This window comes from Diuraphis noxia, unplaced genomic scaffold (assembly GCF_037042655.1).
Source record: "Diuraphis noxia isolate RWA-SAM2 unplaced genomic scaffold, SU_Dnox_SAM2 contig0002, whole genome shotgun sequence".
Taxonomy (NCBI): Eukaryota; Metazoa; Arthropoda; class Insecta; order Hemiptera; family Aphididae; genus Diuraphis; species Diuraphis noxia.
This window is the reverse complement of record NW_028301712.1, coordinates 54241594-54267094: the sequence shown is the minus strand read 5'-3', so window position 1 is coordinate 54267094 and position 25501 is coordinate 54241594. Positions and strand designations below refer to the sequence as shown.

At 28.1% G+C, this 25501-nt stretch overlaps 1 protein-coding gene and 2 non-coding genes across 5 annotated transcripts in view; 2 read left to right on the top strand and 1 right to left on the bottom strand.

Moving 5' to 3' along the window:
• LOC107170355 (G protein-coupled receptor dmsr-1-like) overlaps positions 1-25501 on the top strand; it is a 118823-nt gene that overhangs the window by 49433 nt on the left and 43889 nt on the right. The gene's annotated exons all lie outside the window — the stretch shown is intronic.
• Positions 4263-4334, bottom strand: TRNAG-UCC (transfer RNA glycine (anticodon UCC)). Its single transcript has one exon. It is a non-coding gene; the product is annotated as a tRNA-Gly (tRNA).
• TRNAG-UCC (transfer RNA glycine (anticodon UCC)) lies at positions 14199-14270 on the top strand. Its single transcript has one exon. It is a non-coding gene; the product is annotated as a tRNA-Gly (tRNA).

Sequence of the window (25501 nt, the reverse complement as noted above, 5' to 3'; positions counted from 1 at the left end):
TCGTTGTGTGTTAACATTTTTGATTTTTCGGTTATGTTTTTAGTAAAAAGTTAAAGTCATGCTCTCAGTGTCACAAGTTTTCTTAATTTCGCGTGTTTGTCCAGTTTTGTGTGGTGGCACTGAGACACTTATCTTCATTTTGTTGTGTCCGGCGGCATAGCCTTCGTGGTGAATGTCGTCGGCACCGTCGTTTTTTTTTTGCGCTTACTTCTCGTAGTGTACACATCAATTCGTTTATGTTCCTGTGTCTGCAGCCATTTTGTTCTTTTGAAAAACACGTTTTTGTCACCTCTTCGTTTTTGTGAATCGGCCGTCTGGTAAAGTATCGTTCGAGGCAATTTAATATTGTCCAACGTCTAAACCTTTCTTTGTTTTTTAGCTTGCCAGCGGTCGCCTGTGAATAACGTTGTTTTGTCAATTGTGTGATCGTTCTTGGTCTGCAGAGCACAGCAATTTGTATTTTGTCTTCGTTGGTGATTGTGGCTTGGTGGTCGCACGTACTGGACTGTGATCGTTACTTTATAATACTGCTGTGTGCCGTCTTAGGCAGGTCATTACAGTTCTGGTACGGTCGCGTTGGGATTAAATCCGCCATCAATCACAATCACATGTAAGTATTGGTCGACCATATTTGTTTGTTTGTTTTTTTTGTTGTTTAAGGCCGACGGGCCTAGCCGCAAAGGCTATTTATTATTATTATACTTATAAAAATAGTGTTCCTATTAATTATTTATTGTGTGCCGTATGGGCCACATATTTTTCTTGTAATATTTTTATTGCATTATTTTATTGTAGTCATTGTGCAGCTATAAGGCCAGTATTATTATTGTTATTACTCGAATTATTGTTATTATACTTATTATTATTGTTATTGCACAAATATTTCTTATTGCATAAATTATTATTATTATATTTATTATCATTTTTCTATAAATCATTGTTTTTATTACATTTTATTATTATAAGGCTCATTTATTTATTTTCATTTAAGGCGAACAAGCCAGCCTATTATTTGTATTTAGGCACTTGCCGCGCCCACAAACATCATTTGATGTCATTATTGGAGAGATAAGACTAAATGTGAACCACACCGTTAAATATAAACATATTTTATTTATTATAGCAGACAATAGGAAATAACATTACATAACCACAAAAAATAATATCTATTGAGTTTTACGTATATGACGTACGATTTCTGCGTTATTGGCGGGGTTATGTAACATTATTTAAAATTAATTATTTTTTTTTTAGAAAAATATATTAAATATGCGTACAAATATGCAAAAATTAATGAAAATCGACGAAATATGCACTTCTAAAATATACAAATTGTTTTTTGTCAGTCTATCTGTTTGTCCTTTATGCATTCCTTAACTACTTAACCGATTGCGACGAAATTTAGTGCAGAGATAAATTAAACCTATGGGCAGAAGATAAGCTAAAACGCTAAGTCGAAAAATAATTGGCCCAAATATCATTCAATTGAATATTTAAATTGTCAGACTTTTCTCGAAAAAACAAAAAAATGTATATATAATGATAAACTAAATTGAATATCGTTGTAAGATTATTGCTTAATATATTTGAACCATCGTCGTTATATGTATATAAAAATATACTGTTAGTATAATCACAGGAAACGAATTTAACACACAGTTTGAGCCATAAAAGAGGTAGGATTTTTAAATTTTAGTTTAGATAAGTCACAAACTTACATTTACAAAACTAATAAAGAAATGTGAACTTTTCTATAAACTAAGAATTATTAAATAATAAGTACGCTACAATAAATTGTTTATAACTAATATTACTAAAATCATACAGAATGAGCTCTTTTGAAAAATGTGTTTGAGATTCTAGTTTTTGTTTATCTCCCTCTGAAAGTTACCTTTTATTAGCTCTGTGCGTGTGCGTATGATTTGACCGTTTATTATTGATTCAAGTGATTCTCGAAGTGCGTATGATTATAATTATTACACAAGAGGTATGTCGACTCTTCACGTAGGTTTTAAGTAGATTATTATTACTTAATGTCTCGATGTATCATAAATATTTTATACAGTCGTTCATTATTTGAACAAAGCTTTAGTATGAACTAGACGAAAACCCGGCTTGTAAAACCAATATTGGGTTGGCAGTATAAAATACCACCATAGTGCAAATGACGGAAATGTTGGCTACTTCAGTTGAAAATAAATAATTATAATAATAATGACAATGCGTATATCTACGAATTTGGCTATGTATCTTATACATAAAATTCTTGTCAAAAATGCTTATAATTTTACAGACTGCTATAATAATGGTATAATAGAATGTCGTTATAAAAATAATTAATACCTATTTGTCGATGTTATATAAAAATTATCTCTAAACTCTACTTATGAATACCAGCATTATTTTCACCTCACTCTTAACTTAATAGATATCGGATAACGTTGCATCGAAATCATCTGCTTTGGGCGATGGTGAAAAATTCTTGGGATATATTATAATGGCAGCGAGAAATTCTGTAAGAATTTTCTTAAATTATATAGTTTTTTACCACTCATATTATCCACCAGCAACTATTATAATAAGTGTGTATAGCGTGGATCTAATCACATGCATATGTATTATGTAGGTATACCGCATAAATATATAATATTATTATACACATGATTAATTCAGTAACAGGCATTTGATTGTGTAATACGCGTGTTCGCCGTATTATTTATGTATAATATATATTTAAAGTTTAGACAAGCGGAGTAGTGGACAAACATTTTGCAGGATAACCCCGTACCTCTCCACTCTGCCAATCACAACTTTAAATACATATAACTCATAAACTACTCGTCCTAAATTCGATTATTATGAATCAAAATACTTAGAAAAATATTCTGCTTTGGAATATGAAATCAAAACTCTGTTGTCATTCAAAAACGTAAAAAACTTAAAAGATGATAAGGATAAAAAAATATAATTTTTTTAATAAAAACGTTGATTTTTTAACAACATGAAACCATGTAAAAAAAATATTTTGAAAAAAGTAAATACTTTTCGAGATAATTAGTGTACCCACTTAAAATAATCACCCTGTATATAATAAACATTATACATTTACCATTACTATGTTATACCATAATATATTTTATATATTATATTGTATGTGACGTGAACTCTTCTTTTGTGTCCTGCTCGCCTGCCACGAGCACGATATTTATGCTCTGCGTAAAGTGGGGAAAATAGCAAAGTATGATGGTTGTTAAAGTTTGTCATATTTTTATTTTTAGTTTGTTTTAAAACAGAAGCGAGCCCATATTTTTTAACGTTCAAAACACATTCGAACTCTATACATTTTGTTTTGCAAATTAGATCAAAATGCATGTCTTGAACATAATAATAATAATAATAATAATATGTGAATATAACGTACAAAGAAAAGCATTATTTCATCGCCTCACGTTTTAATGTGTCAAAGACGCCGTTATAGTACCTATAATATAATAAACCAAGGCAGGTATACTACTTGTATTTGAATAACAGTGTAATACTAATACAATGCGATTCGTGGTCTTCTTCAGATGAAAAAAATATATCTTATTTTGATGGTGAAACGATAAAATTTCATTTAGAAATATTTTTATACGCGGTCTTTGTCAGATCATAATTTTCATAACATACTTTTTTTGTTAACTTTTTGAACCACAAAATGAATAGGGATCGTGTATTCGTAGTTGCATTATTCTCCTGCTTACTTGCATTATTGTCCATATGACTTTATCAATAGACATAATAACATTATAATTTATAAGAATTATGTAACTAATTTTTGATTGAAAAGTAATTTTATTACATGAGTTCAAAAAAAAATCATTTATTATGCTCTTAACAGTGTGTTAACTATTATTATTATTATTTTGTTACTTAATGCTTTATTATAAAAATAGTAAAATTAATTACAATTTAAAGCATATTTAGTGCAATTATGTTTATGGACCAAAATATTATCTTGGTGAAATGCGTAATTAAATATAGTACTAAAAACAAAAATGAATTATAAAATATTAATATTAAGTATAAACTTCGTTTCATTATGAATTTTATTAAAAATCTCGTAAAGAATTCAAACTCAAACTTAACGCAGCAGGTTTGTGTTTAAAAAAAAAATTCGTTGATATTATACTTAAACATTCATTTATTATATGTGTATAAGTTTATTTACTATCAAGTGTAATGCACAAGCTATTTGTAATATTTAAAATGCAAAATATATGTGCGAAGGCCGGGAATCGAACACGGATCAACTGCTTGGAAGGCAACTATGCTGACCATTACACCACCATCGCAATTGGAAGGGGGGAGATGTTTTAAGTTACTTCAAACATTAATCTTAAATCATAAAAATTAAAATTAATTACAATGTATACTAGTCAAGTTGTCAGTATCTAATTAGTAGTATTTGTAAATCGTTTCTTTCAAAATAAATGATGTTAAGAAAATGTCATTTAACAAAAAAAATCGAGATACGACAACCAGTTCCGTTTCACTTTAAAAAAAGATGAGGATTATTTACGAATTTTTTTTAACGCTTTTTTATCCTTAATCACTGACTTGTGTAATATAATATAAAAGTAAGTATTAAGTACATTTTTTATCCACTACATACCGGCTATAGCCTATAATCTGGATTCTGGCATGTGCCTATGTAGCGGAGTCGCATTAATATTTAATACTCAAGGTACCTTGCAGTAACCTACTTTTTTTTAAAGTTTCTTTTGTGTATTTTTTTCTTTTTTTTGGCATTACTAGTATAAAGTAGACACAGTACACTGGTGTTAATCTCTTGAAATAAACTTCCGAACCATAATCTACATGTAGGTATATTACTATCGTAACTGACAAGTCGATAACATAATCGTTGTCGCAGTGTTTATATACACTGTTAACTGTTCTGTAGTTTATTGGTTCCGATGATACCCGCTGAAGTACAAACGTATTAATGTATTATCCGTCGGCATTTGTAAGCTCTACGCGTTTTCCACTGACAAATTTCCGGCAGTGACAATATTAAATGTATTTTGTAGAACCACATGTATCAATAATATGTGTCACTATAGGTAGGTTAGACACTGAATCGAAAATACTGTGACAACGATACAATACCTATTAAATATCAGAATATCATATCATACCAATACCGAATTCAGATCGATTCATCGATAGATACTACTGTTTGATTTATAATACTAATAATTGCTTATTCTTCTATATCTATTACTATAATATGTCATTTACCGAGGCTGGGTTAAAATAAATCAGCTGACACTGATTTTTGTTAATGGCTTTTAAAGATTATACTTGGACGACATCCTGCAAGTCCGAGATTCTCGGCTATGAATTACTATTTTATTTCTAAGAATTGTTCAAGCTATGACTTATTATAATGCTAATAGATTTCTAGTAACACAAAAATCAGAAAACAATTTTAAATTTATAAGTCAAATCATCAAATAAACCATGTTTTTTTTATCATAAAAAATTGTGAGTGTAATATTGAATACCTAACTATTTAGAATTATTTATTTATAACGTTCAACGTTAATTTAATGAAATGATGAGATGATTTGTATAAAATATAAATGAGATAAAAACAAAGTAAATCATTGGTTACAAAAAAACAATTTTGAACTCTCACAAGCTAAAATGCCGTAAATGACATTTGAATGTTTTGTAGAAAAACGGATTTTTATACAAACCATTATTTTTTTTTTAAATCATACATTTTACTTTTTAAAGCATGATATAATATGTTTTTCTATGTAAATTTACTTGAAAAATGTAATGGAATAATTAAAATACATAAATATGAATATATAAATATTTAATTAAATAACTTATTTTTCAAGTTGTCCCTTAGTATTGGTATAAGTTATTTTATTAAATATAAATTAATATGAATGAATTATTTGGGTTTTGTTACAGCGTAATATATAATACTTGAAAGGTACATTATAAATTATTGTATTATAACTATTTTATACAATAATTATGCCGCAAGTATAATAATATATGCACTCTTTTCGACGAATATTATGGCATTTTAGGTAGGTGGTTGAATATTACTCATATTATTTTTACAAGGCAATATGTTAGACTTACAGTATATTCATCTGAATATTTGTTATAAACTAAATTTTGTTTAGATTACATAATTTTTGAATTTACTGTGTCTTATAGCTTATGAGGGCTAGGTAGTTATAGCTTATTATTATATTAATAATAAGGTAATCATAGGTTGAACTAAAAATTTTATATTGTATAAAATTAAATCATAAGTCAATGTAGATGTACCATAGAACAGTGATCTTAAGTCTATTAATTATAAATAAATGTAAATTTGTCCAAATATTTTCAATATAGAAAATAATAATTTATGTAATGGTGAAAAGTTTTAAACTTCTATAAATAATATTTTTTGAATTACATCACATTAATTATAAAATCATTAGACTATTAGGTGAAAAATCATTATGTTGTTTCCGATTTCATAATTAACTATAAAAATAATACCAAATTTTTTAAAAATTTTTGTTAGAAATGTCTATGAATGTCATAATTCTTAGAGTTAAAATTGTTTGAAAATATTAAATAATATTAGGTAGGTATGTAAAAAATATTGTATTATTTATATTTTATGAAAAAATGTAGTATTCATACCCAGGTAATTAGCTAATGAATTATTAATTGCAATAATAAAACAAAATAAATGTTGTCATATACTAATGAGACGTATAAATTTCCGTTTTCCATAATTTTATTTTTATTTTTTCATAATTAATTTGAACAGCTAAAATTATCTAACATTGGTTATTGACTGTCCAAAAGTGCCAAATTTTAAGATTATTTACTGAAAACCACCCTCAATGTTGAAGCATAGGTATATTTTATAATTTATACTATTTTAAACATAAAAAAAAAACATTGCCGTAAAATCAAAACCTTTGGTCCTTCCGCTCAGAATCTAAAATTAAATATATTTTAATATATTGTTTAAGTATATTATATTAATTTTTTTTTATTTATACGCCTATTTTAGTATAACATCATCATTACAACAAATGACCAAATACTATTTCAATACGCTTAGGTACTTTTTGGTGTTCTCAATACTTATAAACTCATTAAATTATGTCAGATATAGTTACTGCATTTTGAAAGTTTGAAATACTCTATCATTATTTACTTTTGAAGTTGAAATTATTGAGTAAATTTTTTCCAATCACATTAGTGTTGATTTTTCTGTGGGTAGTGAAAATAATAATTTGCTTCTTTAGTGTTTTTAGTTGTAGGATTTTTATAATTTATGGGATTAGCTATTATAGGTATCTATATCTACATGACAATATTCCATCAATTGTATATTTTTTATTATTTTTGGAAAAAAAATATATATGCCTGCATACTTACTTTTATAAACGGATTCTAATATGCTAATAGCTACATTTTTTGTTTATAAATGTTTATAATTAAACTCTGAGATTTTGATATTGAATGGTCGCTCGTCTTCAAATGTTGTATGTCGTTGTTCTTAATCTTCTGTCATCTATGTTCATTATTGTTTAATTAGGTAGATCAGATTGAAATAAATATTTTTTTCAAAAAATATTAAATTATTACTCATACTGGTTTTATGAATGGAAATTTTATCACGTATCATGCAATAATTGTAAACAATATATTTTCTAGTGGTATATAACTACCAACCAAATGAGATGTTATTTTTAAAACTATTTTTATATAGATAAATGCTGGATAAAAAGGTAAAATACAAATATATTTCATGGTGCAAATAACCATAACCCAAATTCAACTGTAATTTTAAATGGTCTCTACTTAACCAAAATTTCCTGAGTTAACGTCTGAAAAGTATTGTTTAATTAACACGTTAAATTAATGAGATTCATGTGTAAGTTTATCCCTGTTTGTTAACCCATTTTCTTGTTAAACAGGTATATATTGCCACATTGGTGTATAATTTCAAAACTCTTCTCTGACAATGTATACTTGGGTTCAAAATCAAACAGTATAACCGCGAAATGTAATCACTATCTACGAATATCGTTACTAGGATACACAATATTTAATATTTCTAATTAAGTGAAATTGTCTGTGCTACCAAAATACTAAATATGTGATATTGAATATACAATAATGTGGGCTTCAACTTTTTGAGGGAGTAAAAATGTTTCGATTTTCAACTTTGAGGGTGTTTCTCAGAAATTGGGCTTTGTTGTTACTATTAGGGATCAAAAGTAAAAAAAAAATGAAAAGTAAATTTCAAAATGACAAATGACATAAAATTGTACATAGAACATCAAAAAGAAATTAAAGAAAAACATAAATGTATATGCAAGCCTAGCATATTGAACATAACCGAGTTTGTTTTTTTGGGATTACTTAAAAACAAATAACAGTGAATAGTGATACATTTTGTGGATGTTTAATATCATGTAATTTCTATACCAGGTATAGAGTTTCTTAAATAATCTATTGTTGAACTCCTTAAATTTTTTTTTTATAAATGTTCATAAAAATGTTAATTAAAATATGCTCATATATTTTTATACACCAATTAAAAACGAAGAGTGGTTACTATTACCATCACATTTTTTTTTAATGAAGAATTTATTAAAATTCTGGTTTTTTGTACCGTTCAAATAAATAGTGTACTTTGATGATACAAATTCATTGAAAAAAAAAGGAGAAAACCACACTTTTGCTGTACATTTAAAATCAGATGACTTTTGGAGAATATTAAAATTTTTAAATCGATATTCAACGAATAGTTTTTAAGTTATTTAAAAGGGCTATGATGATTTATTTTAATTTATTTAATTTATATCTATCCATAATAATCTATCAACAATTTAAAATCAGAAAAAAATTTTGAATTTAATAAGTGCTAAAGGTTCAATATTAAATATCCATTCGATATATTTATGTAAAATCTTTTTGAGGACTATAATGTCCGTCGTATATATAAATTGTAATAATTTAGATTTCAATCATTTGAACTTTGTAACGTTCAGAAAATTTATTTATTTTACAATTTATAATAAAAAGGTTCGACCTCATTTGGAAAAATAAGTTTCTATCACGACAGGACATTTTATACCTATGAAAATATGTTTTAAAAATGTATAGAATTGAAAAAATGGAACTCAAGTATACTTAAAATGTCATGGTTCAGAATTTGAATAAATAATAATTAAGAAGGGGAGGGCATACTTGGAAAATGGTGGATTCCACTGTATAAAATATACATTTTATATAAAATGGTTTTTAGTTTTTAATTTTTACAAAATATTTTATCGGAATTATTATTTTTTGATTCCTGACAAAGAGAAAAAGTTAAATTAAATGTATTGATTTGTAACAAAAAATATTTCAATGACGATAAAGATAGACCATAAAGGTTGAAGAAACAAGAGGTTTACATTTTTTTTTCAAATCTGATCAAATAATTGAGATTATAATATAATAGCCGCAACCCTAAAAGCGTTTTTCGTTTCAGAGATTTGACATAGGCAACTAGTATTTTTAAACAAGACTAAATTAAACTTTTCATCACCCTAAAATATAGAAACATTATTACGACTCGTCTTGCGTCTATCAAATTTGATAGAATAAAATTATTAATTTAAATTACAACATTTTATACTTATTCAGACTTTATTGCTATTAGACTTAAAAATCATGTCTAATATCTATATAGATTATAAGTGTATAAATTAAAATATTTATAAAAATATATATTATGTATAAATAAAAATGAATTATACTAGCTTATATAGGTACTAACAAATGAGGTTAGTTGTATAAAATGTAAATATAAAAATCGAAATTCAAACTTGTAAATTATTAAAGTATTTATTTTGAAACAATTCTAATTCAAATGTTTTCTTTTTTTTATATATTCATTCAATATTATATTCATTACGACAAATTTCTACTGATAACATTTTTATAATAATTAACATTCAATAAGCTCAACCAATAACAATTTTGGTTTGCTACTTTTAATATTATATACATTTAAATGAAATCAATACTCAACAAGAATATAATTATATTGGATAATTGTGCTTATAAATTTGAATTAAATAACTCTTGACCCTATAATGTAAATAATTGTTCCTTCGATGAGTTTAATTCAATATAAACTACCAAACTTTGACAATCAAACTTACTTCAAAGGTAAAATTAAGTGCGTCGATATAAAGTAATATGTATTATTTTTTTGATTGAATCATAAATATTTGTAATTTATATAAAGAATTTAGTAATTTTTTCATTTGAAGATATATTTACCATCCACGTGAATTAAAGAAAATCTGAAAACAGCTTAGGCGTTTTAAATAAACACACTAAATCCCCGTTTATAGCTAACAGATATATTAATTTTTAATAAAATTTTAAAATACATTTAGTTGCTCATCTCCGCCAATGCAATTTCTAGCTACGCTCTTGTATATAGCACAATATTAAAATTGTGAAAAATATTTTATTTATTCTCCAAATCGTATAATACTTCAAGTTATAACCCTGATTTATAATTTTATGGTATTCAATCGAATTCTACTATTATTTAGATCAATTATATTCTTGTACATATTTTTAATGAGTGTAACATTTTTAAATGCACTCAATTAATAACTCTATATATAAAGCTGCTAGGTAAGAACATAAATATTACCATTATTGAATTATGTATATTGTATAATAATATTTATGATAAAACTGGCTTTACTTAAGACTGAATAAAACGAGTAATAGTGTATAATATTATATGAATCTATGGCAATAAACTAATAACTAATAATAAAATAAAAACGAATCCTATACATTGAAAAAATGACGACTTATCAACCAGAAGTTGGAGGCGAATATAGAACTGGCTACTTAAAGACGCTTATAAAAACTAAAGAGTTACATAAAGATTTAGAAAAAATGGAGTTTCTATCTACCGTTTTAACTAATCCAGATTTGAAATTCTACGCGCGGACTTCGGATACCGAGCAAAAGGTTAACCGGGATCACAAAATTGTACCCACAATAAGAAAATACAAATGATAATAAATCACATCAAATAATAGTAAATAGATTAGTAAAAATACTAATTACGTATGGCTTTATTCAAATTCATACTATACGTATTGATATGTAGTCACAAAATCAATATAGGTATACTTAGTTAATGTTCTTAAAACTGTATATTATTGTAGAAATGTGAATAGGTATAATATTATATGTATATCGTATATACAATATGTAATATGTACAGCGTCTAACAAAATTTCTGTGTGATAAAAATTATGGAGATCACATAAGAACAAACATAATCCCCACCCTTTTATTCACGTAAAATTTGTTTAAAAAACTCTCACGGCTTACATTAACAACAAAAACATATAGGTACCTACTTATAATGATACTGTTGGCGTTTTGTATACCAACCAATTTTGCTTGCATGTGGTGTATAATATTTGGTTCTACAATCCTCATTACAATCCATTTTGTTTTGTAGTATTAATTATTTTTATGTTTTTTTTTTTTTTTTTTTTTTTTTGGTTTATTACAAATTATGCCTGTTATGAACATAATATATATATAGTATATTATACCTTAAGTCATAAACCAACCTGCAAGGTGCCAAGAATTAATTAATCAATCGTTTAGAGAAACGACTAAACTGTTATAATTCTTAGGTATAATGCAGTGATTGTAAATTCAATTGAACGCCTAAACATAGGTATACCTAGGTATACCCGTTAGGTATGCACATATACAGCTTTCAAATACCACCCAAAGACTTAGCTGTAAAATATATAGATATAGTAAATATTATAAACACCTTTCAGTTTATATCAAAGTCTATATACACTATACAGTGGTGCCCACGAACCTTAATTTTGGGAGCCGCAAATTTATGAAGCTATTTCGAAGTGAGCCACATTGTTAATAATATAGGTACCTAAGTATGTTTATAAAATAAAAACACAATTTTAATTTTATAACAAATAAAGGAACATTCATTTTTTACACTACACAGAGAATTATTGTTCAAGTGGGTACACATTAAGAAATGGGATTTTACTTTTGAGAAGTGCTTTTTATACATATTATATGAATTTTACTTTAAGTTTGGTGTCAAGAGCCACATGACACTCACTCGGGAGCCGCATGCGTCTCGCGAGCCTTGTTGTGGCCAACTCTGCTATTTAGGTACCAAGTTAAATAAAGCGCTTTTGATATAGGTAGATAATTTATAGATATAGGTACTATAGCTGTCCTATAAGTAACTATAAACACGTGGAAAGTTACGTACGGTACTATATTATGATACCTATATTAGTATTATATCGTAGGTATATATATATAAGCCACAAAGGTTTAAAAATTTTATGGGGAACATCGAAAAAACATCGAAATCATGAAAAACGTACAATTCAAAAATTGATGAATATACCTTAGTTTATCTATTAATCTAATTTATAAAAATAATAAAGTATAGGTAATAAATATCTAATGATATTTATATATTTTATTGATAGGTTACTATAATATGTAGGTCGATATATGATAGAGAAAAAACCTTTTATTTTCGCATTATATTGATGAAACGAACTCCAATTTTGGTTCAGCATCTTACAAAACAAAAGGTAAAGATTTTTTAACCAGCGTTAGTTATCCACTTATTGAATCTTGAAAATATGCTGACTTTTTTTTTAAACGTTCATAATCGAAAATCAAATTGTATCCTCTAAAGAATGAAAATTGAAAATCATCAAAAAATAAAAATGCTAAATTATATTTCTTAAAAATTAATTGATAAAAGTCAAGTGTGTCGGGTGCGTGTAATAACTTAATTAAAAACATTAAACAATACCTTTCGAGATAAAATAAAAATTGTTTGTCTAATAATAAATATATTACAATAATTTTTAGCTTCTTTCATTTGTACTTTTTAACCTTCTTATTCGACAAAAACAGATATAATTTTAAAGAGTTGGTTCTACCAAATGTACAAAATTGACCTGATAAAATATATAGGTAACAATCAAAATAAATTAACTGTTATATATGCGTATATTACACGGGGATAAGAATTTACGAAGGTTGCAGTAGATAAAATATATCTAACATTCAAGGTTTTAAATTTAAAGACACAAAAAATGTATCATTGGTTGATTACAAAACCAATTAATTAATTAATATATTTATTTTTTTCTAGAAATTAAAAAAAAAAAAATGATTTTTTACCAACAATACCAAAGAAATTAACTTAAAATAAAGTGTATTGCTTAGTTTGAAAAATGTACGATAACCATTTATTAAACATTAAAAAAAAAAAAATGTCTAATGTATACAATATACAGTATATTCATATGACATATTATATTAGGTATTATATGACTTGAATTTTGATCATCAAACAATCTACAAATAAAAATATGTACTATGTATAGTTAATACTACCTATGTATAGTTAAAAAAATGGTCTCCCATTTTTTACGGGACCCCTATAACGAGTTGGAGCAATTATTGAAAACTAAGCCCGAGAAAAAAAAATTTCATAATGTCTATTTGTATATTCGGGTCTGATTTTAGGTAGAAATAATTTTTATGAATCTCAGCTAAAATAAAAAAATATGCCCAGATCTTTTGATATATAATTATTTATTAGTACTAATTAGTACTAATTGGTGTATTTACTTGGTAATATTATTTTGGGAACCATTAAAAGTTATCTAAAGACAACACAAGGAGGTGTTTATCAATATTATTCAAATATTTTCTTTTAATTTTCATATCATTAAAATTTAAACTTTTACAATTTTTTTATGTAGAATAGTAGATAGCTTTATAGGACGTAGGTTGTCAGTATATTCATTTACTGAAATTTCTCTAATTTATACTTTTGAAGCACCATATTTTCTTACGATTTTTTTTTTTTAGTTTTGGAATTTTAAAATGTATATGATTAATAGTATAGACTGTTTATTTTAATTAAAATTTCAGTTTGTTTGAACCCGGGAATCAATTAATATATAAAATAGGTCTCGAGAATCAACTCACCTATTTAATTTAATTTTGAGCTATAATACAACTAGTGTTAAATAAATATTATTAGATACAATTCCGCAACTGCGTTGGTGGTGTAATGGTCAGCATAGTTGCCTTCCAAGCAGTTGATCCGGGTTCGATTCCCGGCCATCGCATAAAATTTTTTCGCCTTTTTTATATTTATTTATGAATTTTTTGCCTTTTTAATATTTATTTATGAATATTTTAATGAAGTTTTAATTTATATTAGTCCGTTCTTCGTTCAAAATACGCATTACTTTCTGCAACATTAGAAACCGTAATTTTGTTTTATCTGAAATTAATAATTATAAACTCAAAACATAATTAATAATTATTAATAAATTATCGACATGTTCGCGGTTATATAGGTATAATATTGTATTGATTAAAATATTAAGCTAATTGTCCTTTTAACTTAATTTAGTGGACCACGGACTGGTTCATTAAATTTAAGTAATCCATTAAAATAATACACTTTTATGCAACCCGGCATATTATGAAGGAATTAAACAATATATTAAAAATGTGAAAAGTATACAATTATTATCTTGATAACTGATAACTAGGGCCCGGAATTTGATCTAAAAATATATAAAAATGCATAATATAATGAATTAATGACGTAAAAATGTTAAAAAATGATATTAAAAATGTATATTTTACTGTAAAAATAGATAAATAATGTTTTGATACAAAAATAAAATAAAATAATTAAAATTGTTATATTATATTATTCTTTATTACTAAAATTATTTTTATTTAACTAAATAAAATTATATATTAAAAAATACTAGGTACTTTTAGTAAAATTTCTTTTTTTTTGTCGCTCGACAAAAAAAAAAAAAATAGATAATACACATTGAAAAATGGACAAACTAATGAAAACTGCATCATGTGTAACTTTCAACAAGACAAATGCAAATATATGTAAAAAAAAAAGTGCAAAAATACTAATATATAACAGTAAAGTATAAATTTCCTTAAAAATGCAAAATACAAATTGTAGGTACCATTAAATTATTTACTTCATGAATCAAATTTCTGTATAAACGAGCGTTGAATGTGCGCATTAGAAAAAAGATGCAAATGCATCAGGTTCCGGGCTCTACTAATAACGTTTTCAAAAATATTTTTTGAACATAGGTATAATAATTTTAAGTCATTATAAAACAAAATTTTTGATAAAAAATGTATTTTTACTATTTTCATCGTTTAAATGTTGAAGTTCTAATTTTTTTGAATGATAACACAATATGTTAAATTGCATATCCCAATGGAGGGAATTTTTAAGGAATACTCTCATTTATAATAATTAAATTTTTAACGAGTAGTTAATTAGTAAGTATTTATACTTTAGGCAGAGGTGCCGATGCCTGTACCCAAGTATAACGATTGCCGATTAGTGATTACTACAATGAATTATGTGAAGTGGGTGGGTATACTGGGAAATGGGTAGGTGACACATATCTTGGCACCCATAACCCATGTGTAAATATGAGATTGGATTAAAATAATAAGGATAACGCCTATATCATATATTACTGATAACAATGATAACTCACTTTAATATGAAAAAATTATATTTATGCTACACTAGCTGAACCCGTGCACTTCGTAGCCCGTCAAAAATCCTAACTCTTATATGTCTTAAAGACTTAAAATGTGTGTTGAATTCATTTCCAAAACAAAAAATCTATATTATAAAAGCAGGGACTTAGCTTTATTTGTCCTCTTGAATCTTGAACGTTTTCATAAAACCACCTCCTCTGATTTATTTTGCTCCAAACGACGTCATTTGGAAGCAGCTGTTGTATTTTCGAATGTTTTATTGTAGAAAGAGTTTTGACTCTGGAGTTGTTCCTGGTGTGAGCGACGATAACGGTTCGGGTGGATTCTTGAGAGGTGTTAATTTTATTTTGCCATTAGAGCAACACATTGAAGGAGTTTCAAATTGGAATTTCAACGCAGAACAAAATGGACAAAATGGACATAACTCTAACTAAAACCTAAAGTATAAGTGATAATCGACGTCTGGTTCATAATGTAGTGCTACTAATTCCAGATTAATAACCCCTCGTTGGCATCGCTGCAATTGTTCTTCATTGCATTTATCTAGACGATGTCTTTTCTGTTTTCTTGAATCATTTGTGTCACGGCCAATAGAAGGCCTTTTTCTGGATGGCATGTTGATAAACAATATATACGATAAACTACGAATACAATTGAGGGGATATCGTCGGGCGGATCGTAACAACCATAGATAATAAAAGAATGGATAGGCCATCCATAGATATTAAATGAGGCCATCAGGCCTTATCGCACGGGCATGAAAAATGAGGTTACAAGGGGTTTTATCAGTATAAAGATATCAAAATTGTTATAAAATAAATGATAATACCCCTTACTAAAGTGAGAACACTATATAAAAAGCAATCTGTCTCTCATCCACATTCCGGCCTGCAAACCCCTATGTAGTTAATATAGAAATAGCCTATCCATTCTTTTATTATCTATGGTAACACCATTGAACCAATCAATCCACCTTGCATAGAACAATATACAATCGAAATATGATCATCTGATTGTGGTCTTGTTTTCCTATTATTTGAAGTCTGAATCTCCGGGGGCGACAGCTACCAATAGCAACATTACAATAAACAAAAATAAATAATTATTTAATTAATATATTTCTGGACAGATGGCGCCACTATTGTATTTTTGACATCCAAGTTTCCTACTTTTCGGTGGATTTTTCAAAAATTTTATTTCATCTAAACTTTGTCCTGACAACGACGAACACACTAGAAAAAAATTCATCCATATTCGTCTAGCCGTTTCGGAGTTTATCCCGAACAAAAAAAAGCAACTTCATTTTATATAGTATAGTATATAGATATAGATATTAGATATAGATATAGATATAGATGTGTAAATATAGATATAGATATAGATGTGTAAATATATTACGATGGTAAGGGTAATAGGTGGGTAAGTACTATTAAAATTTGATATTCACCATACTACATTTTTTGTAGGTTGGCATCACTGCTTATCCGGCGTAGGCCCGTAGTTGGATTGGCTGTCTCAGTTTCCATAAGAAACGCTTAGATGGCTGGACGCCTGGTATACAACTATCCTTATTAAATAAATCCTTGATTGCTTGACACCATAGGCGTGTCCACGGGGGGTGCAGGGTATGCACCTGCACCCTCTGCGATTTAAAGTGACACCATGAATTAAGAAAAATTGTTCAAAAAAGAGGACTAGGGCCCATTAGTCCCTTGGGTTCGCACCAGGTTGCACCCTCTGCGTCAAAGGTCTAGACACGCCTATGCTTGACACATATTAAATAATATATTATATACTTAATGAGTTTGAATTTTAAAAATCGAAGTTAAGATTATGTTGACACAAAATGTGTAAGCACTGTCTTCGTTGTGAGGTGTGCACGATGAGACTATTGTGAAAAGATAAAATCGACTGTCATATAGACACACCAAACGTCGCGAGTGTTAAAGAAGACGCAATTCCGGATGTGTAGAAGTGAGCAATGCGTTCGATAATCTAAACGAACGATTGATCCGGGAGCAACATTCGAACTGCGCAAAACGCCATACGGTCGGACAAGACATTACGCGGTTCTTACCTTTATTTCCGAGGCAAATCATAGTGGCGTGGTGACCCCGCGCCCTTAATTGAAGTCATCTAGACAAAATAACGCCATGCGGAAGTACGTGACAGGTTACGTAGTTCGGTGGTAAGATGCTCATTCGATTTTTTCATTGCTCACCGACAGTATGCAGAGCGAAAACCATATAGAGAGTATCAGTAGGATGAGTATCAGTTCCGCGGTACTACTTTTTGGATCCGCGTTTTGTTATTTTATTTTATTTTTTTTTTGTCATCGTCACCACCACTGCTGTTGTCACATAAAAACACGGACTATAACCAATCGGCGAATATCGTCACTCTCGAAACCGCGTCATCACGGCACCTTTTTTGATACGATCGTCTGCCGGAACGGTCGGCGATAATCAGGGCTAGGATTTGTATGCAAAAGCATGTTTTTTTTTGCGACTTCTGATTATTGATTTTGTCAGTAATGTCCACGAATCACCTCATGATGATATGAATGGTAGTGTTTTTATTTTCCATGTTTTTGCATATTTTGGATAAAATGCATATTGAATAAAATTAATATTATTGCATATTTCGATTATAAGAATGCGAAAAATGCATGTTTTATAGTATATTTCGTAATTAATATTTATAATTTAATATTAATATTTCATATTTAATTCTAGCTCTGCTGATTGAAGTATAAAAATTGGTTTTTTTGTCAAACTCAAATTTTATTTTTATAAATACAATCCTATGGTACAATAGGTATGCGATTAAAGATTGAATAGTTTGACAGATAAAGATAAACACAATTAATAAAAGTATGTCGGTCAATATAAAATCTAAGATAGAAATTAAAATGCATATTTTTGCATATTTTGGTAAATAAAATGCATATTTTACAATTTTTTATTGCATACAAATTCTAGCCCTGGCGATAATATTTTGCAGTGGTGACTGGTGAGTAATGAACAGTGGCCCACAACTGATTATGTTATATGTCAACATCTGTACCAACTATGTCGTCACGTAAGCGCCGTTGTTTATGGTGTATTATTGAAATGTCTTGTTCATTGTTACATACATTTTATAATTTTATTGAACATTTACTAAAGCGGCCACTTTGAACCACGTTTAAAAATTATAAAAATTTGGTCGATACTTTTTGAGCCACGCATTTGTTATAATAATAAAATTACTCATTGGTGCAGCTGTTGAAGTACGTTGTATTCTTTTTTATAATTAGGTATAACAATAAATAATATAAGACGTACTGGAGTTATTATTAACAGCTGGGTAACGAATGAGTGATGACACTAAGGGTAAATACTAATAAATAATTTAACCTGATTTTTTTTGGGTATATAATCTTCTTCTGTACACTTTTTAGTGTAAATATTGCACAATAATTAATACAATAATACTTGGTATACTAGAAACTAGATGGGTGCTCAGTAAATAATAATAATAATTTAGCAAATAATTATAAGAACGCACCAGATTAGTGATAGCAATACAATAAAAAAATCTCCCCACAGTCTTTGACTTAAAGGTGACCAATTCTCCCTTGTCATAACGATAATTTTGTTTTTGTATAATATTGTTGTTGAAATTTTATTCAATAAATCAATAAATAAAATAAATCATAACAACAGAAACAAAATACTTGCAACATCTATACGAATCACTAGGTTCGAACATAGAAACCATCACAAATACTCTAAGCTTCATCAAAGATATACAAATCGAAAATGTATTGAAAAAAAAATTAACCATAATATGTAATGTACTAACAAAATCATTGTAATAACTAATCTTATATAATTGTTAATTGTCAAACGTCAGTCAGTGGCCTTCGCTGCCGAGGCTTATTCTAATATAAAAAAAAAATAAAAAAATACTTGCGCTATCGATATTATTGTTGACAAATATGTATACAGTATATTTATGTTAGTTTACACTTTTACAGTATAGACAGAATGATATAATATTATGACGGGTCATTGAATAACGGCCGGCGGCGGCATATAGCTCACAGTTGTTGTGAGTGCACGATCAAAACATGATAATAGCGACATTGCGATGAAGACAGCAGCTGTCTAACATATTATAGCTGCTAACGTGTGTCGACGGTTCGGCATGGCGTAACGCAGTAGCAGTAACCTCATGACCATTTTAAATGACGATGACTAAGGGGTATGGAAGATGACATGGAAGACACAGACTATAGTGTATTGTTATGCACTTATATGCTTATTGCAGTTCACAGCCACCAAGATCTGTTGTAGGACACTTTGTACGGTCACCTAGTAAAAATTAAAACCGCGGAAAGTTTTTACCATTTCAGATAGTAATAAAATGTATAAGGTGGACTATAGTTTGTACTATTTCAGGTAGAAAATAATTATGCTTATCACATATTTTGTTATTACAAACCAGTGACCACAGCCATAAATAAAAATAATAATAGTTATTATAATAAATTCATGATATGTACAGATTTCGTGAATTTTTTCCAAATTCGATTCGAACTCTTTTCATGATTTATTGACAAGAGAATTTGATTTTTTGTTCTTTATAATAAATAATAGTTCAATTATTTTTCATATTGATTATTGTAAGGTTTTCAGCTTTGATATATGTTATCACCCGAATCGTGGTTATAATCAGTTCATTTTATAAATAATTCATACTATGACACACAAAAAAAAAATCATACCTAGTTATAAAAATAATATAATTTAAAACTTTAAATGTCATCGGGTTTGAAGTATAACTTAATCCGTACGATTCATTTGTGATGACTTCCAACGAATAGTTAGGTAATTTATTTATTCTCAAAATGGTTTAGTCATAAGTCATAACCATATATTTAAAGATTTTTAGATTTAGTTTTCTTGTTTGGCTTTGATTCATAGTGTATTTTAGAGTGTATAGGTTATGTTCTATTGATCTACTGTTTCATCAAACTGCATGTACTGATTGCGATCACAATTCGCGATATAAAGTTTTGAACCATTTGATTTTATCTTATATTATCTTCTAAAATATATGTCTCGGTTTATTTATACTGTACAAAGTGTTCACGATAAATTTTTATAAATTTAATATCACCATAAAAAGTGTTCGTGATCGATTTTTACCAATTTATTTTCACCGTACAAAGGTTCCGTGGTATATGTAACACAAACAATAAATTGATGGTACAAAGTGTCAGTTTACCCCAAAATCGACATGGCCTTTTTCTGCTAAAAACGAAAAATATCCCATTCCCGTTTCCACCAAAATGTATTTTCGTGAAAAAAACGTTTCCACCAATATTGTTTGGGAACCATTTAAAATGTGTATCCACACTAAAACAAGAAAATATTCTAAAATATTTATTTTTAAATAGTGTAAAATATAACAAAAATAATTAAGTTAGCAATAATGTATAGGTACCGTGGTAAAATAATGCTATACTTTATACCTACTAAATAAGTATTTTAAAAAAATCACATATTATCCATGTTTAAATATAATGTATAGGTATTATACAAAATGTCTTAAAATATAAATTATAATACAAGTAGGTAATAATAATACTTTAGTCAAATAATATATGTACAATGAAATTATGTATATTTTTTTAAATTACATAATTAAAAGAAACACTTTATACAAAAGTTACTATAATCGTATCTTTGGATTTTTTTATAATTGCATCTTAAGTAGTTTTTAAACGGTTAATATTTTTATGTTTGCCATTTGGAATATTTTTTATATTATTATTAGTACCTACTGTTTATTTTTATATATGTGTCTGTCTGCATTGTATCTTTCAATCGTTTTAAAAAAGTAAATAATGATGGGTGTGACTTACCTAACCCGACTGAATCGACACGTACCTTTATGCTAAACGTGCAGGCAGCGTAGTTAATGATGACCAAAACAAGATAAACAAGACTTAGCAAGACTTTCAAAATCTTGGTCACGCAGACTTAGCCTTGGTATTAGTCCATAGGTCTTACGCAAGACTCTTGTTATTTTCACAAAATGTATAAAAAAGAAAATCAAATACCTGTTTTAGCTGTGTGCCTTTTTTTTTTTTTTTGTTGCGAACTCGATAAAAGATGAAACTTAGTCAGATATATATTACATGTATAGTTTCTTATCGCGTCGAAACTCTCAAGTATAACTTTGATACCTAAACTACAAAATGTCATGATTTTAATGTAAATATATATGTACTAATAAGTCGGTGATCAACATCAGTCAAATATGGTTACAGTGGGCATTCGGATTCCATTTTTCTATCTACGTGACGAATGCACGACAATAAATCGTTACGTTACAATACAACCGACGACGGGATGGTATAGCGTAGTAATGTAGCAAATCATACAAATGTAACAAAAATAACGCTAATAACGACGAACGTCACAACACTGGTTTACGATATAAAGAGTACGAGAATGTAGCCGCACTACACGCATACGCAGTACATGCATACAAAGGTAACGGTAGACGAGTCGATTTCCGGTATACCTAACGTGACCATAATTTTTTTCCTTCAAAGCGGGACACCTGTACATTTTAATAAGAAAACCATATAATTTTGCGTAAAATAAAAATTTTTTTTATTGAATAAAAAACATTAATTGTTTATATGAAAAATGCGAATATTATATTAATCATAATAGTCTCCCAACAATTATGGATTTTAGTGTTTCACAGTTTATATAAAATATGTAGGTATACGTCATATACTGTTAACTGTATAGATACAGTAAGGGGCGTCATTTGGGGGGGGGGGGTGGCAGGGTGTGCGGTTGCACCCCTTACTTTTAAAATGTTACAATTGGCCTGCGCCTTGCTGAAGCCTAAAATAATGCACGAGCCACGAATGCACAATTATTTATATGATTAAAATCAAATTTTAATAACCGGTCTATAATGTATGGAAATAATTGATATAATGTATGATTGTGATATGTGATCAATAATTAATACCTACCACATGTCGACTTTTCTTAAAACGGGACATTTTTAGGTTCTTTGGAGACGGCGGGACACTTATTTCGAAAGCGGTACGTATGGTCACGTTAGGTATACCTGAAGCGACGGAACAGTAACGCACGACGAACAGCCTACGAAGATCAGCGAAAAACGATGAATATATACTGGGCTCGCATTTAATTTCCGGGACGGCGAGTAAGACGTGAGTTGCGGTGGCGCGTACAGACGCACAATAAAAGAAAGTCTAAATAAAAATGTTTTCTCGTCCCAGGGCCCACGATAGATATCTTTAAGTCCCGCACAAAAATAATAATTGGTGATCGACGGCGTGCGTTCAAATGGTATATTTGGCTATTGCGTGAACAGCGAGCAAATATATATAATTGTTATGTTCCTGTCGAAGACGGACAGTTTTTGGACAAGGCAACTATTAAATATTAATAAACATTAATCAATAATAATAATAATAAAATAACAAATATTGTCTTACGACATACAGATAAACAGAAACAATGGTCAATTCCTAAATGCTCAAGATGCTTAGGCGATGTTTGCCTGAGTCTAAGTATTATGTCGATTAACTCGTAGGTGACGAAAGAATATCGAAGAATATTGATATCTATGTATACGACTGTATGATGGTATGACACACTGTTTATAAAATGTATTTATAATTTTATAGATTAGTTGCCTCGCCGGATATTGCTCTTGCTAAATATTATTGTATTGCAAGCTGAAAAAAATGCGTGTGTGAGCTAAACTCAGCTAAACTAAATTCCGTCGTTTTATCGCTATATTGTACTAACTGTAAATTCGTTGATATGCTTACCAAAATTATGATAAATCGGTTATTAAATATTAATTTGGTTTATATAATATTAATTCCTTTAAGGGGATTGGAAGCGGTGATTTTCTGTTTTTGTCCAACACACGTGGAACATACAATACGCCTGATGAAAATTAAAGTTCTTCTAGTTAATCGATTCAAAATATGTAAAGATTTTTGAATTAGTATACAAGTTTACTTTGCATCGGTTGAAGCATATTTTAAATATATTTAATTTAAAAAAAAAATTACAAATTTATAAAATTTAACAAATGTATTCTTATCAAAATATTGCTACAATCGAAATAGTGCTTCGACCTATGCGAAGTAAACTTGTATACCAATTAAAATATCTTTACATATTTTAAATCGAACTACTAGAAGTACCTTACATTTTTGTAAGGCGTATTGTATGTCCCACGTGTGTTAGACAAAGACAGAAAATCACCTCTTGTGTAACTTAGACATAGTCGTAAAAATTAAAACCAGCTTCACGTATTGATAAATTAAGTTAGCTAATTATTAATTTTAGAATTCTACGCCAAGGCAAACAGTTATAAATTATAAATTATAAATTATAATTGAGTTAATTTTAACCAAATTATATTATTATAATTTCAAGATATTTTATTTTATGTGATACTATAACAAAAATTGTCATTTCAATTTTTATTACCCGCAGGTACCTACCTATTTTATTCAGAAATATTTTCTCTATTATTAAAACGTGCTTTACATCGGTGGAGTACGATTGCAGAGCGCGTTTTACCTTTTAGGGTATACTATTTACGATTGCGCGCAAATCCAGAATAACAAAGTATATTATTTTGACTATTCAATAATATACGATTGCGCGTGAAATTGGACGAAAATATTATATAACATTGCCAAATTGCCTGTTGTAAAAATGTCTGAAATAAATCATAGGAGATTAATAATAATAATAAACAGAAATATCTTTCTTTTTGAATTATACTACCGATAATCAATAATTGCAGTCTTTTGCTAAGTTGTAACATCATAATATGAAATTAATCATTTTACATTTAATTCTCTTAAGGTTTTATTCAATGAATAAGTTGGCAGGTATACTGATTACCCGGGTAGGTGACACATAGCCCATATGTAAATATGAGATTGGATTATAATGACTCTGCGTACACAAATCGTTAGATGGGATGGTACTGTTAAAATTTGACATTCACCATACTGAATTTTTTGTAGATCAGCGCAACTGGCTTTAAGTGAGTATTTTCGTGGATTACGGGGATAAAATGTTGATCCACTACTCAACATATTATCTAAACATTATTAAATACTTAGGTATAACTGCATAATAGTGCTGAACTAATAATAGCTATTTATTTTAAATATTTAAAATATTTTGAGAGCTGTTAAGTTGGCATATACAGCAAATCATGAACTGAATGGGGTTAATACTATATAGATAACTTCAACACAATTTTTGAGACTGTAGGACGTATAAAACATTTATGAGAAATACAATATACCTAGATAAACGCCAAAACATACCAAGACTTTTGCAATTCACATCAAACTATTATAACGATCCTAGCATTAAAACATAAGCAAATAAACATATATGCATGCATTATTTTTAAATAAACGCATTTACATTGATTATTTACCGTATTATTAAAACTAAGATTTTATTTATATTAAAATTTTATTTTGTTTAATTAAAATCTAAAAGGTTGTATAAACTATTTTAAAATAGGTGCCTACTTCTAAAACATGTGGTTGCGTATTGAATATTGATGTATTGTACCTAAGCATACATTTGAACTCATTAGAGTATAACGTTAAATGTTTATACGATTCCAAACTTTATTGTACGTTTTTAGTCATTTATACTGAGTTAGTAACATTCTTCAAAGTTTATTTTTTTAGGTACCCTTA